The sequence below is a fragment of the Molossus molossus genome, unplaced genomic scaffold, assembly GCF_014108415.1.
Source record: "Molossus molossus isolate mMolMol1 unplaced genomic scaffold, mMolMol1.p scaffold_m16_p_8, whole genome shotgun sequence".
In the NCBI taxonomy this organism is placed as follows: domain Eukaryota; kingdom Metazoa; phylum Chordata; class Mammalia; order Chiroptera; family Molossidae; genus Molossus; species Molossus molossus.
Window position 1 is genome coordinate 84,981,845 of NW_023425402.1, and position 15,093 is coordinate 84,996,937.

A 15,093-nucleotide genomic window follows, 5' to 3' on the forward strand; every position below is an offset into this window, starting at 1 on the left:
TAGTGCGCTTTTCCTATAGAGAGCTTCTGAGCATCCGTCCTCCATAGCATCTGGCGCAGGGCTGAAGCAGGGAGATCGTGAGTGTGTACTCACCCTGCCGTGTCCTGCCTCAAGAGTTAAGCCATTTTGAACTTCAACCTAGTTCTTCTGACTCCACATTCTGCAACTTCTTTCCATTTTTCTACTACTCTTTTCTTATCTGATAGATATTGAAACTGAGCAGAAAGGGCCTAAGTTACTTTTCCCTGGTCACCCAGTCACTGGCAGAACAGAAACCAGAGTCTAGGTGCCTAGTTTGCTGCGAAACTACGCAATGATAGAGACACCTTCTACTTTGAATTATTTTAGCACACCGAGTTGTGGAGACATGTCGCTCAAAATTTACCCTCTGTTTCTGGGTTAAATACTCTGTGGGCCAGTTGCAAATGTTTTGTTTGTAGACTGAGTTTGCTCAGTCCTCTTTTTGTCCTTGTTCATAAGAAAATTTGATACTATAAATAGATCATCACTGCTAGAGAATAAGAGAGTCAGTAGTGTCAGTTTATAAGTGAAGAATACTGTATTTTTTCTCTGTACACACAAAATAAAAAATAAAAAAATGCACAGAAATTCTCAAACTCATTTTCTCAAAACATCTAGATCTTTCCTACATCATTAGACGGCGGTCTGCCAAGAATGTTAGAATATATCCTGCTAATGTAAAAAACAGTTGATCTAGAAAATTTGATTCTTTTAGCAAAATGAACATTTGGTGACTGAGCTGAGAAGATGGATTTTTTTTAGTATTAGTGCTGTGCAATTTGGGGGCACATTGCATCCCTGGAGAGCTCTCCCATTCACTGAGCAGCGATATCTTCATGAAGGAAGCTTGTTCCTACAAGGACAACTCAGAGTAGGTTTGCAAATAATGATAATATTATGTATAAGTTGTACTGGATATCACTCACCAAAAATTCTGCACACATTTCATTTTCAAGACGGGAAATTTCTATTTAGTCTATGGCTTTATGTGTGACTCTGAGCCAGTTTCTTATTCAGGAGCTGACGATGGCATATTTTTTTCTGTCTTGATTATTTTTTTGGGATTTCTGGTCATCCTGTTTAGGCTCCTGCTGCTGGCAGGTGGGTCTCATCAGCATCCAAAAGATGCAGGACTTGAGATGCTCCATAAATGCCTACCCAAGGAGGTTAGAGGAACGTTCCTCTTTTGCAAATACCTACAGGGTACAAGACCTCAAAAACATATGTCTAGTCTGTGTAGATATCTCTGTAGAAAAAGGTTTTTCCTTTAAGGATTCCTACTACTTTCCTTAAGCCTTTTTAAAATGTGAATTTTTTTTACACTTGAGACTAATTGTAGATGAATATTATTTAAGGAGGAATTACTGTGTATGTGAAAATAGTGAAACTGGAAAAAGCATGTATGTGAAACTGTATCATATAAGAAAACTTTTATTAATAATTATTGTATTCATGTGTATTTTTCTATTACTTTCTACCTTAAATTTTAATGTATCTCAAATTAATATTGCTAACTTTTCTTTATGTCTTCATTTGCCTGTTCTATATTTTTGTGTCCCTTTAAATGCTGTATTCTTTGTTCTAGGGATGCTTCTTAAACTAAAGTTAGCTGGATTTCTAAAAAAATCAATTTAATGGTTTCTTCTGTTAACATATTAGTTTAATACCATTTATTATATTTTACTGACTTATAACATCTTACTTTGATTTTATTTTTCAATACATTTTGTTTATTTTTCTCTTTTCTGTATTTTGTTTGACTAAAACTTTAAGAAAATTACCTTATTTTGTTCGCTGATTCTGAAGCTGTAGATTATATTTCTCTTCACCTGGTGGACTCCCATCATGTTCTATGCTGATTATTTAACTACAAGCATTTTTGTAACAAAGTTCAAAATTATTCAAAATGTCTTTACTTCTCTTATGAATGATATGGATCTCAGTATGCTTTAACCACAAACACCCAAGACCATATCATTTTTATTAATTATTACATAGAATTTTATCTATCATTTTGAAAGTAGCAATTTCTCAAGCATTTTTTGGTCTAAATTTTTTTTAAATTGCCCTTATTCTTGAATGATAGTTTAATTAAATATAACATCTAATTGAAAGTTAATTCATTCACTACCTGGAACATATTACTTTATTACATAATCTATTGTTAACAATAAGATTTATTCTCTTTTTAAATGCTGTTCATTTATAATTAATCTATCTTTTTTCTTTCCTTTTTCTGAAAAAAAAATTTATATTTATCCTCGATGCACTGTACGTAGTTTCCTTGTAATATATCTAGATGTGATTTATCTTTATTGTTCTTACATTTTACTTGTTATACACCTGAAATCTACATCAACAATCCTCTTATTAGTAATCCTTGTTCTCATATGGATAACCCATTCATTAATTTATGTTCCCTCCAGGTGAGTAACTGTGCTATATTTAGAATATAGTCATTCTTTTAAAAATTTTAATTTTTTCCCTGGCTGGATTGGCTCAGTGGTTGGAGTGTCAGCCTGTGGACCAGTGAGTCACAGGTTCGATTCTGGCCAAGGGCACCTACCTTGGTTGCAGTTTGTCCCTGGCCCTCGTCGAGTTGTATGGGAGGCAACCAGTGGATATGTCCCTCTCATGTCAATGTTTCTCTCTCTCTCTCTCTCCCTCCCACTCTATCTGAAGATAGAAAAAAATTTTTAAAATGTTTTAATTACAGTTGACATTCAATTATATTAGTTTCAGGAGTACAGCATAGTGGTTATACATTTATATAACTTACAAAGTGATGCCCTTGATAAGTCTGACACCAACCTGACACCATATCTCGTTACTACAGTATTATGACTATATTCCCTAATTTGTACTTTATAGCACTGTGGCTATTTTGTAACTGCCAATTTGTACTTCTTAATCCCTTCAACTTTTTCACCCAGCTCCTATACCCTCACCCCCGAATCTGGCAACAATCAGTTTGTTCTCTGTATTTATGAGTTTTGTTTATTTTCTTTTTTTAGATTCCACATATAGATGAAATTGTATGGATTATTGGCAGGTATGTAGTTATTGTCATTTTATTTATTGTTTTCTGATTGTGTTTGTAGTACTCTGTTCCTTTTTTATTCTCTTGCTCTCTTCATGATTTTCTGTAGTGTTATGTTTGAATTCCTTTCTTTTATTTCTTGTATATTTCTTGTAGATTTTTGTTTGTGGTTACCATGTGCTTCATATATACTAAGCTATGATTATAACAGGCTGTTTTAAATTGGTAGTTGCTTAAGTTCAAACACATTCTATAATCACTACCACTTTTACTCAACCTCTATGTTTTTGTTATATTTTGTTTTTGTGTGTGTGTGTTTGTGTGTATCCCTTAATATACTGTTGTAATTATACTCAATCTTCCCACTTTGCCTTTTAATCATTGTTCTAGCTTTAGTGTTGGTTGATCCACTACTTTTACTACTTGTTTGCCTTTGTCAGTGAGAATTTTTTTTCCTTGAGATATATTCTTGTTCATATTTCTAATGTTCTGTTTTCTTCTTCTTAAAGAAGTTTCTTTACCATTTCTTGTAACACTGGTTTGGTGTTCATGAAACTCCTTCAAGTTTTTTTGTTTGTTTGTTTTGTTTTGTTGTTGTTGTTGTTTTGGTCTGGGAAACTCTTTATCTCTTCTTTGATTCTAAATGATAGTCTTGCTGGGTAATTAATCTTGGTTGTATACTCGTGCTTTTCATCACTTTGAATATTTTGTGTGAATCTCTCTGACCGGTAGAGTTTCTGTTGGAACTTTGAAATTAGCTGATATTCTTACAGGAGCTCCATTGTATGCAGCTAACTGCTTTTCTTTTTCTGCTTTTATGATTCTCTCTTTGTCTTTAACCTTTGGCATTTTAATTATGATGTGTCTTGGTGTGGGCCTCTTTGGTATCTCGTTTGGGACTCTCTGCACTTCCTAAACTCATGTCTATTTCCTTCATCAGGTCAGGGAAGTTTTTCATCATTATTTCTTCAAATAGGGTTCCAATCCCTGCTCTCTCTCTTCTCCTGGTACCTCTATGATGCAAATGTTGTTACATTTGATATTGTTCCAGAGTTTCCTTAAATTACCCTCATTTTGTAAAATTCTTTTTTTTTTTTTTGCTGTTCCAATGAGGTATTTTTCTGCTCTTTGTGTTCCAAATCACCGATTCAATCCTCTCTTCATCTAATTTGATATTGATTCTATCTAATGTAGTATTCATTTCAGTTATTGTATTCTTCATTTCTGACTGTTTTTTTATGGTTTCTACTTCTTATTTTTTTTTAGTGTTTCCTATCTCTTTGTTAAAGTTCTCTCTGAGACAATCTCTTCTTCCCCTAAGTTCATTGAGCATTTTTAATAACCAGTGTTTTGAACTCTGCATGTGGTAAACCACTTGCCTACATTTTGTTTAGTTCTTTTTCTGGAGTTTTATCCTATATTTTCATATGAGATATGTGTCTTTGTCTTCTCATTTTGGCTGCCTCCTTGTGTTTGTTTCCATGTATTAGGCAGATCTTCTAGGACGTTTAGTCTTGGCAGAGTGGCCTTATGTAGTAGGTGTCCAGTGGGGCCCAGTGGCATAGTCTTCTTGTTCACCTAAGCCAGGTGCTCCAGGGATGTCCCTTATGTAGATTGTGTGTGCCCTCCTGTTGTAGTGGTGCATTGATTGCTGTTCGCATGCCAGTGAGTGGGATTAACCCTCAGGCTGACTGGCTATGAGGTTTGGCCATGACTGTAGAGGGCAAGCTGTTGTGCAGGGACTGACCTCATGGAAAGGGATGTACTTTAGTTGGGCTCTGGTACCTGCTGAATCCACTCTTTGGATGTGTCATTTGTGGCACTAATTGGGTGCTGACCTGGATGTGTTCTAAGGTTGGCCACCAAGTGTGTTGTCCTGGGGCCTCTTAGAAGGGGCTCTGGTGCAGGCCAAGGTCTACAAGGTGATCAAATTACAGCTGGCAGCTCCCTGTGCTGGGCTTGGAGTCTCCTGGGAGTGGTTATCCTGTGAACCAAGGCCAGTTGCCACTAGAGCTGGTCTTGGGCCACTTAGCAAGTGGTACAGGGCATGCCAAGGTCAGCCACTGTTTGTTGGGGATTTATTGACCTTTGAGAGATTTTAGGAAAGTCTGCAGCACAGACCCAGGCCAGCCACATGTAGATTAGCCTTTGAAAGAGGGTCAGGCTGGGTGCATGGACTAGGTTGGGGTGAAGTCTCAGAATCACCAAGATGGGGCAAGAGCAGTAGTGCCCAGATTAATGGAGACTCAGATTTGGTGCATGCCTGTACCTGTAGGCTATGGGGGTTGGGGGTGGAGAGGGATCAACAAAGGAGTAATGATGCCTGCCAGCACTTCAGCCTGCCCCTGTCAGCTGTGGGGAGAGGGTTCAAGGAAACAACAATGGTTCCTGCCAGCTCCTCAGTCCCAGAGAGAACTGCCCCTCCAACCCTTGCTCTGATGCCAGACAATTCATTTCTGTGTGTCCCTGGTGCTTTCTGAGCTGTTGCCCCTGCTCTGCAGCTTAGGGCAAGTGTTTGTGAGCCGATGAATCTATGCACTGGCTTTTTAGGAAGAACGCCTGGGTCTGCAGCAGCCCTGTCTCATCAGATGCAATCCCCACTGATTTTCATAGTCAGATGTTTTTGGGACTTCTCTTCCCAGCACTGGTAGTCTGGACTGGGGAGCCCTGTGTGGGGCTATGACCCCTTGCTCTTCCACAGCCAAGATATCTCTCCCAATTCTTAACCATCACACTTGGGTTTGGGATGAGCCCGTTTTGTGTTTCTGCCCCTCCTGTCAGTTTTGATGGGCTTCTTCTTTATATCCTTAGTTATAGAGGTTCTGTTCAGCTAATCTTCAGGTAGTTCTCAAGGGTGCTTGTTCTATAATTTAGTTGTAATCTGTACATGGTTGAAGGAGGAGGTGGGCATAGCATTTACTTATTCCTCCATCTTGCCTGGAAGTCTGGAAGTCATTATTCTTTAGGGGTCTCTCTCAGTGTGAGAGAAAGATATGCTTTCACATTACCATTTGTGGCAGGTTGTTAAAATAATGGCTCCTCCCTGGACAGTATTTCTCAGTGGTTAGAGTGTCAGTCCACCCACTGAAGGGTCGCAGATTTGATTCTCACTCAAGGGCATGTACCTGGGTTGCAGGTTGTATCCCTGGCCCTGGTCAGGGTGCATAAGGGAGGCAACTAATCAATGTGTCTCTCTCACATGGATGTTTCTCTTCTCTCTTTTTCTCTCTCTCTCCCTCCCTCTCTCTACCCTCATCCCTTCCTTTCATTCTTTCTTTTAAAAACTCAGTGGAAAAATTATCCTCAGGTGAGGATTAACAACAAAATAATAATAATGATAAAATAATGATGATGATGATGATGATAATGATGATGATGGCCCCAGTAAATGATGCCTGTCACTATTAATGCCCTATGTAGTCCCTTCCACATTGACCCTTGTGACTTGGCCATGTGACTTGTTTTACCTAATAGGACATCTACAAATGTGGCATAAACAGAGTCTTAATTCATGTTTGTGCTTTGGGCTGGCCCTATTGGAACCCAGAGTTCACCATGTTACAAAGACTCATGGTTTAGCCTCTCTGAGATGATCCCAGTTAACCCTCTAGTTGAATGCAGATACAGGTGAAATCAGAAAACCCACCTAGCCAACACTCAGAATTAGGAAAAATGATAACTCCTTGTTGTTTTAAACCACTAAGGTTTAGAGTGCTCTTTTACGCAGTAATAGTAAACCAATACAGTATCTGATTTTTTTTTTTTTTTTTATCCTCATCCGAGGACATTTTTCCATTTTTTGTTCAGATAGAGCGGGAGAGAGAGAGAGGAAGAGAGAGAGAGAGAAACATCGATGCGAAGGGACACATCGAGTGGCTGCCACCCACATGACCAACCAGGGCCGGGGACAAACTGCAACCGAGGTACATGCCCTTAGCGGGAACCGAACCCGGGTCTCTCTGTACTGCAGGCCAACGCTCCAACCGCTGAGCCAAACCGGCCAGGGCCAGTATCTGATTTTTTAACCCCTCCCTCCCCAAGTATATATGTTCGAAATTACATACGGATTTTGATACCTAGTTGAGATGGTGGCATACAGCACGGACTTCTCACTTCTTTGTTCCTTATGTTTAGTTATTCCCAGAATGAAGTCGTAGTACTCTGGGGTACAGTTAGTCATATTTAAGAACTTGTGTAGGGCATCCAGGGTCTCCATGTGAATAAAAAGTAAGAACAAATTAAATATATAAGTAAAAAACTTTGTGAGAGCTGAGAAAGAAGTTAGGATAGCGCTGTGGATGGAACAGAGTCCATTTGGAAGTGCCAGCGCTCTGACAAAAACAACAAGGAGATGTTGGTAGGTGACATAAAAGTTATGAGTCACCATGGCTGTCGCGATTTTCCTTTCCAATGGAATGAAATCCAATTTTACATGGAAAAGACACATGGTCGCCTCTCATATTTACACAAAGAGCTTTTAAGACATACTTCCTTGGAAGCCATGTGACTAACTCAAAGATCAAACTTTGAGTCGGTCATTTGCTGGCCTTAAGTCGGGCAGGGTGGATTTCAGTCTCGAGATGAACATTCTCCGGATGGAATTTAGATAGAACAACTGTGAAGGATTATTCAGGTTGCCTTAGGGGCATAGAAAATTACTTTTGAAAGATCACTCCCTCATTTTTTATTAACAGTGTGACTACCTTTCTTCGGCTCAAGATTATTCCAATTAGAGGCTAAAAAACGTATTAAGAGGAACTGAGGAAACTTAATCAGGACATTTTGATGGTTACCAGATGGGAGAGGGGTGTGGGGACGGGTGAAAAACGGGAAGGGATTAAGATGTAGGAATTGCCAGTTGCAAAAACAGTCACAGGGATGTAAAGTACAGCTTAGGAAATGTAGCCAATAATATTGTAATAACTATATGGTGTCAGGTGGGTACTAGATTTATTGGGGTGATCACTTCTTTAGTTATGTAAATGGTTAATGACCTGAAACTAATATAATTTTGTATGTTACCTATAATTTAAAAAATAAAAAAGAATGTATTAATGAAACTTAATCAAGACTGATAAATCAAGCCATTTTTACTGAGCAACCTCCAACTATCCTAAGAATTTGTTCAAGTGATATAGGAGTTAAGTTAATATAGCTAAGCTAATAAAGGCTCTTTATTTTTCAGAAATACTTTTATATGGAAACTTAAACTAGAAATAAATGATTTAAGAGGAACTAGACACACATTTCACATCCTTATAATCAGAGGGCAAATATTCCTACCTTGTTATACTCAGAGGGTGTATTTACCCACAGTTCTCTTTATGCCCCCAAAAGAGAATTGGAATGTGAAAAGCTTGCCAAGACATAGGATGGGGGAGCCATTGCTTGCCCTGAAGTGAGTGTTGGCTTTTACTGTGATGGACTTTTAAGAAGTTAAGCTTTTGAATGGCTTAAACATTACAGCTATGCTCAAGTGAAAGTGTCTTCTACCCCGACCTCGCACCACCCCACTTGCCACACCTTTCTCTTCTAGGCTGCATGATTTGGGTTACAGAATCCTCTCACATTATAACCTATGCATTTGTTATGAAAATAATATTGGTATTGAGTACCCTTTAATACTCAAGAAAAGGAGTAGGTTTTACATTAACCTAACACTGGGTATTTCATCATGTGGGTAGAATGAGATTTTCTTTTCAAAACTACTAGCTGAACAACAGTACAGAATACAGAAAATGAATATCTATACATCTGCTCTTATCCTGGTACTTTTTTCCCTAATAAAAATGTTTCATAATTCACTAACTTTTCTAATGTATTTGTTAGTATGGAATTAGAGCTGCAAAAATATAACACATTTTGAAAGAGGGAAGACACAATTTATAATGGGCTAAGAGGAAAGAAGGTTATACCTGATCTTTACGAATGAGAAAGAGTCGGAATTGTCTTGCTTTGTGCCTTAAGAGGTAAAACGTAGAAGAAATATCAAGCATGAAGATACAGGCTCAGATTGAGGATTCAACATTAGCGAGAGGAGTCAGGTACTAAATAAAGATGAACTTCCAGAGGGAACCTTTTTCTGATCTTCAGATGGGATCAGGTAGTGTTACATACAAAGCCACAGCTGTCTGTACTTCTCTTTGTGCTTCACTCATGATAATGGAAATTTAAAAAGAATTGTTTGGTTAACATTTTCCTTCTGCATAAAATTAAAACTTCATGAGGGCAAGGACCAGATCTGTCTTGTTTAATGCCTATTAGTTGGTCAATGAGCTATTTACTGAATGAGTGAATTACTGTATAGAAGATGGAACAACTCCTCAGAATATGGGCAGACAGATAATTCTTCAAAAATAGCAGAGCAGAAGTGTAGTTGTTGATCTTACAGTTAAAGGGGCTCTGTCGTTAAAAACGTCAATCCTGACAAGAGTAGAAAAAGGCTTTTGGATATAATCTGTAGGTACTTGGATTTCAAAAGAAGGCTGGTTCCCTGAAGGAGCCCAAATAGTTCCAATCGTGCCTCTGTTCTCTCTGGGGTCTTGGTTTTTCAGAGCAGGCCTGGCGAAAGGCTCAAATCACAGCTGAAACACAAATGATCTCTGCAGGCTTAAGAAGTCAATAGCCTAGTTTTGTGTTCTTTCCAATTTGGCAAGTAGAGATGCCTCTTATAATCACTGATATTTTTCCCTCAAGTAACAACAGCTTGAGAAATCATGACAACTAATAACGAATGCACTGTGATAAATGGTATATAAGCAGTTTGTACCTTCTGGGTGGATTTAAAAAGGATTTTTTTTTTTAATTTTTTATTTATTTTTTTGTTACAGATATTTTACCTTTTTTTTACCCCATTGGCACCCCCCTCCCCACCCTACCCCCGCCCCGTCCCCGGCTTAGTTGTCCATGTCCATTGGTCATGCATACATGCATATGAGTTCTGTGGTTTATCTCTTCCCACCCCCCCACCCCCTCTTCTGAGGGATGTCAGTCTGTGCCCTACTTCCATGTTTCTGGGTCTACTGTATTCCTCAGACTGTTATGTTCATTATATTCCGTATATAAGTGAGATCATGTGGTATTTGTCTTTTTCTGCTTGGCTTATTTCACTTAGGATAATACTTTCCAGATTTTCTAGAAGAGGTGACTATGCAGAGGGTTTATAGAGGCTGAATGGAGTTCACTAGGCAAAAGATGAGTAAAATTTCCAAACAAGTGAAAGACAAAGAGTAATTTCATGAAGGGATTGGAATTCACGATGAGTTGGGAGAATAGTGTTAGTTGTCCTGCTTAATTAGGATTTAGGGTATACAGGCACCTAGAGATAGTTATAAATGTTTAAAGATGAAGTTGGAAAGTTTGTTTAGAATTAGATTTTAAGGAACCTTAGCTAACAAAGCAAGCAATGTGCTCATCATTTATGGGGAACCACTGGAGATTATTGAGTAGAAAAATGAATAATGAAAATTGGTACATTTAAAAATTTTTGCCATATTCATATTTTAGGATAATTACCATGGAGAATACTATATTAAAAGAGCAAGTTTAAGAGTCTTAGCAGTCATGAATAGCTTAAGTAGATTAAGCTAGAGATGGTTGCTGATGGAGAGTTTAGAAACAAAAAGTGTTTACCCGGCTGGTGTGGCTCAGTCGACCTAATGCATCAAGAGGTTGCTGGTTCGATTCCCGATCAGGGCATATGCCCAGGTTGTGGGCCCAATTCTCAGCGGGGGATATGCAGGAGGCAGCCAATTAATGTTCTCTGTCATCGATGTTTCTATCCATCTCTTCCTCTTTCTCTAAAATCAATTCATAAAAAAAAGACATGTTCTTTTTATTAGTGTGAGTCTTAAATATGACTGGAGATTAGAAGTCTATAATATCAGGCCAAAATGGAAAACTCATTTTGACTGTGAGGAAGTGATTGGGCACGGCATTTAGACTTGAAGTCAGTCCTGAACAGAGTTTGGGGATGTAGCCATGGATTAAGGATCCATGGAAAAAAGCAGCCAGCAAGATCAGAATGAAGACAGGAAGGAGCCTGGGAACTGTGTCTCTGCATCTGGGTGAGAGGGCAGGTCTGCACAAAAGCTCAGGAGCGTGCTGCTCCTGGGCTGCCAACGTCGCTCCCTCACTTTCAGGCCAGGTTTTGTGGTGATTAAATAGTGCAAGAAAGTATGGGAAGCTTTCAGAAGACCTTCCCGTTAAAACAAGGTATCTTTACTCCAGCTGGATCATGTCTGGGCACATTGTCATTGCAGCTTTCAGGAAGGATTTCAAACTGTCATGTTAATCGAGAGTTTGTCACAAATGTAGGCAAGAGACCAGAGGCAAAAAGGCATGCAGAGGAGAAGCTCAGACAGAGAGGATCAGCATCTAGGCGTGCTGTAGAGGAGACAGTGCAAAGATGGTCCTACAGAGACTGCGAAGCAAGATACTTCCAAAAGCCGATAGGAACACAGGCAGGGGCAGAATTTGATGTATTTGAAATTAGAGCTATATAGGCATGCCCTCATAATCAAATAAAATGCAAAACATATTTGGAAAAGGAAATAAAATGAGTTACTGAATTTTTTTTTTTTTTTAAATAACTCATGATTGGAATCTAAAAGCCAAAATAAACATTCTGCAAGGCTATTAATACAATTCCATTTTAACTCAAAGAATGTTTAGTTTTAAATATTTGTAAAAGAATGTCAATTGCTTACTGAATGAATATGACAAGGAAGAGGTTGTTTTTCAGCACACCTTATCAGCTCTGAACCACGGTAATGGTCATAGCTTAAAAACAAATAAAAGAAACAAAAATCAAGAACTACCTCCATCACTACTGCCATCATTTAAAAAAAAAAAAAAAACTGGCAGAGCCACCGTTAATATGGTGCATTACAGTTTAGTTAACTTCTTTCTTGGTTTAATATACATGCCACCAACCTAATTAAAGTGTGATAGTTAAATGAACATTCAGATAAAAGATTGGAGCTCTAAAGTGATTACTAAATTGAAAAAAAAAAATCCTGGGAATATCAAAGGCTTCTTAGGAATATCAGATAAATGTGCTCATTTAGTGACATTAAGAGATAGTGGAGCAATAAACTCGGAAAGCTACATAGGACTGAAGTTATTTAGGCTCTAACTTTACCAAAGTATTGAATTGACTTTGTTGTGCAGGTTGAAAGCTAGCTCAAGAAAAAGCCCAAATGATCTCAATGCATTGAAATGTTAGTGTATCCATTATGATTTGCAGGGATTAGGCCAGCAATTTTCTTGTCATAATGCTGTTTATCCTAATAAGGGGAATTTGAGGAAGCAGAGACAGGGAGAAACAGAGTGCAAGCAATTCTCTTCCTGCAGAAGCACAACCTGAAATACTTGTTCTGCATATTTACCATGTCACAGTTGGGACCCAGTTGTAGTCCTGGGTGTTCCTCAATCCTGGGGGAAGTTCAGATATCATTATCTTTCAATCATTATCCAAGCAATATCCTGTAATTTTGGTATCTGAAAATACGATCTGATATGGAGTACAAGAAAGTAAAGAAGAAATTCGGGATAAGGTCAACCATTTTTTCCTTAGTACAGGGTAATCATGTAACTTATTTTTAAACCTGGACAAATTCAAAAGGGGACCCTATTAGTAATTATAGCAGGGCAGCAGGAGTAAGAAGGAACTGTCCTGGTACGTATAGTCAGTTTATCCACAGAGATTGCATTTTCAAGCTTAATATATTATTTCTTTAGTTTTTCTATATCTTAATAGCCAAATATAACTAAAATGTATCTGGCCTTTGTAAAGTGTAAGCTTTTATTCTTCAACACTGTATATCTTTGTGAGAATACTTGGTGTGGCACAGTCTCTGTTCCTCTGATCTTATCAGGAATAAAAAAAAACAAAACCTAGTGATCTGAAAAATAATTAACGTGAATAATTGCGAAATAAGTGACCCTAAAGAATTTCAAGAGATCATACGCATACGGGTGTGTACTATATAAAGTTAATTCATTTAGTCCTAGGAGAAAGTGGCCTGCAAGGAACTAAGTGCTTCATGAAGGATAAACAGTTCAATCTATTCACAAGTAACAGATTAAACTTTAAATCAATAACCATCAGAGAAAATGGAAATACATTAAGATGAAATTCATTTGTATCTGTGCCTGCCACTTTAAAAATATTTTAATTAAACCAACTTAAGCTTTAAATTCTTCAATTATAACTCACGTGTAAGTTCTTTATTCAAAAACAAAAGAAAAACATCAGCATTAAAAGAGGAAAAAAGAGAGTATATAATTTATAGTCACCAAACTGGAACCAAAGGTCATATTCAGACAAATACAAACAATGATTCTTGGGCCACTTTTTCTTTTTCCAGTATTGAAATTGTTCTGCGATGCCTCGGTTGTCTTTCTGAATCTAGTTCCTAATGCTACTGCATCTCCTTTATATATTCTGAATATTTGGAAGACCATGAGCACAGTGCCCGTTACCAGTAAGTCTCCCCTTTGGGAAGGGGTGATGTGGACCAGATCTCTGCTTTCCTCCTCTGAATAGTCTCCCTTCAAGATTTCCCCTCCTCCCCGCACCTCCTCTTCCTTTAACTCTCCCAGCAGGATGGCCCCTGCATCTCTTCAGCATTCCGGCCTCCTCTTAATTCTTTTTATGGGTTTCTTTTTATAGAATGTCTTTTTTTATTAATAGTGTCCTGTTTCATTTCCCTCTCTACTTTGAGCCTAATCTATCAACCGTCTATCAAATGCAGTGTTCCTGATACGGAAGCAGGAAGCTTTGTTCCTTCATCCAGCACTTTATGTTTCGAGCTCACCCTGTTCCAATGCAGAGATCAGCAGTGAATAAAAGAGATAACAATCCCTCCCTAATGACTCCTAGAGGATAAAAAGCAGCCATTCTTCAGGTTTATCAAAAGAGTGAAATATAGATATGTCTTTCTGGCACTAAGATTAGACACACTTAAATCATTCTCTGGCATTCACTTCATATGATATAGATCACATGTGTATTACATATACATGTAAATGTGTAGCAAAGTTTAGGACTAATGATAATTAAATAGGTTTATTTTGCATGTATGTTGTGTATGTGTGCATGTGTGTTTGTATGTAATCATGCAATACATACTCAGTAATTTGTTTTTGGCATTTAACAAATCATGCTTTTTCTTTGCGTTTGTAAATCAAATAAAATATATTTCTGTATCAATACATATAAATTTATCTCATTCTTTTAATGACTGCTTAGAGAACTTGTCTCTACTGATAGGACATTTAAGACTGCTTCCAAATTTTCAGTGTTTCAAACAGTGGCACATTATTCAGCATGTATTTTGCACTGATGTGAGTGTTCTTCTTTTTCATTTTTTAAATTTTTTGTTAATCCTTACTCGAGGATATTTTTTCCATTGATTTTTAGAGAGAGTGGAAGGGAGGGAGAGAGAGAGAGAGAGAGACACTGATGTGAGAGAGACACATGGATTGATTGCCTCCTGAATGACCCCAAAGGGGGCCAGGGATCAAACCCTTGACCCTTAGGTCCATGGGCTGATGACACTCTAACTACTGAGCCACAGTGGCCAGGACCAGATGTGAGTATTCTTGTGGGATAGATCTCCAATTGCTAAGTCAAAAGAGATTGTTACATTTTATACAGGAAAACACTGTCTATTGTAGGATATACTTCAGCATCCTGAGAAAACTCAACTCAGGAAAAATATGGGTATGAGAGAAAAATGTTCTTATTGTCCAGGATATGGCTATATTGCCCCTTTATCAACAACAGAAGTCTCTGTTGTCACCTTAACAATAGAGAATAAATGTATACAACACAATAGATTATATATATCTAACGACTGGATGAGAAAGGATAAGGACAAAATGTTTAAATTGCATACAAAGGAAACTATATTTCTTCTATGTTCTCTCAGTGAAAATCATAAGACTTCATCCAGCCAAGAGCAAAGACAGATCTTGTCTATTTTAAATAAAGCTTAATTAAAGAGCTGCTTCTGAAAACTTCAGGG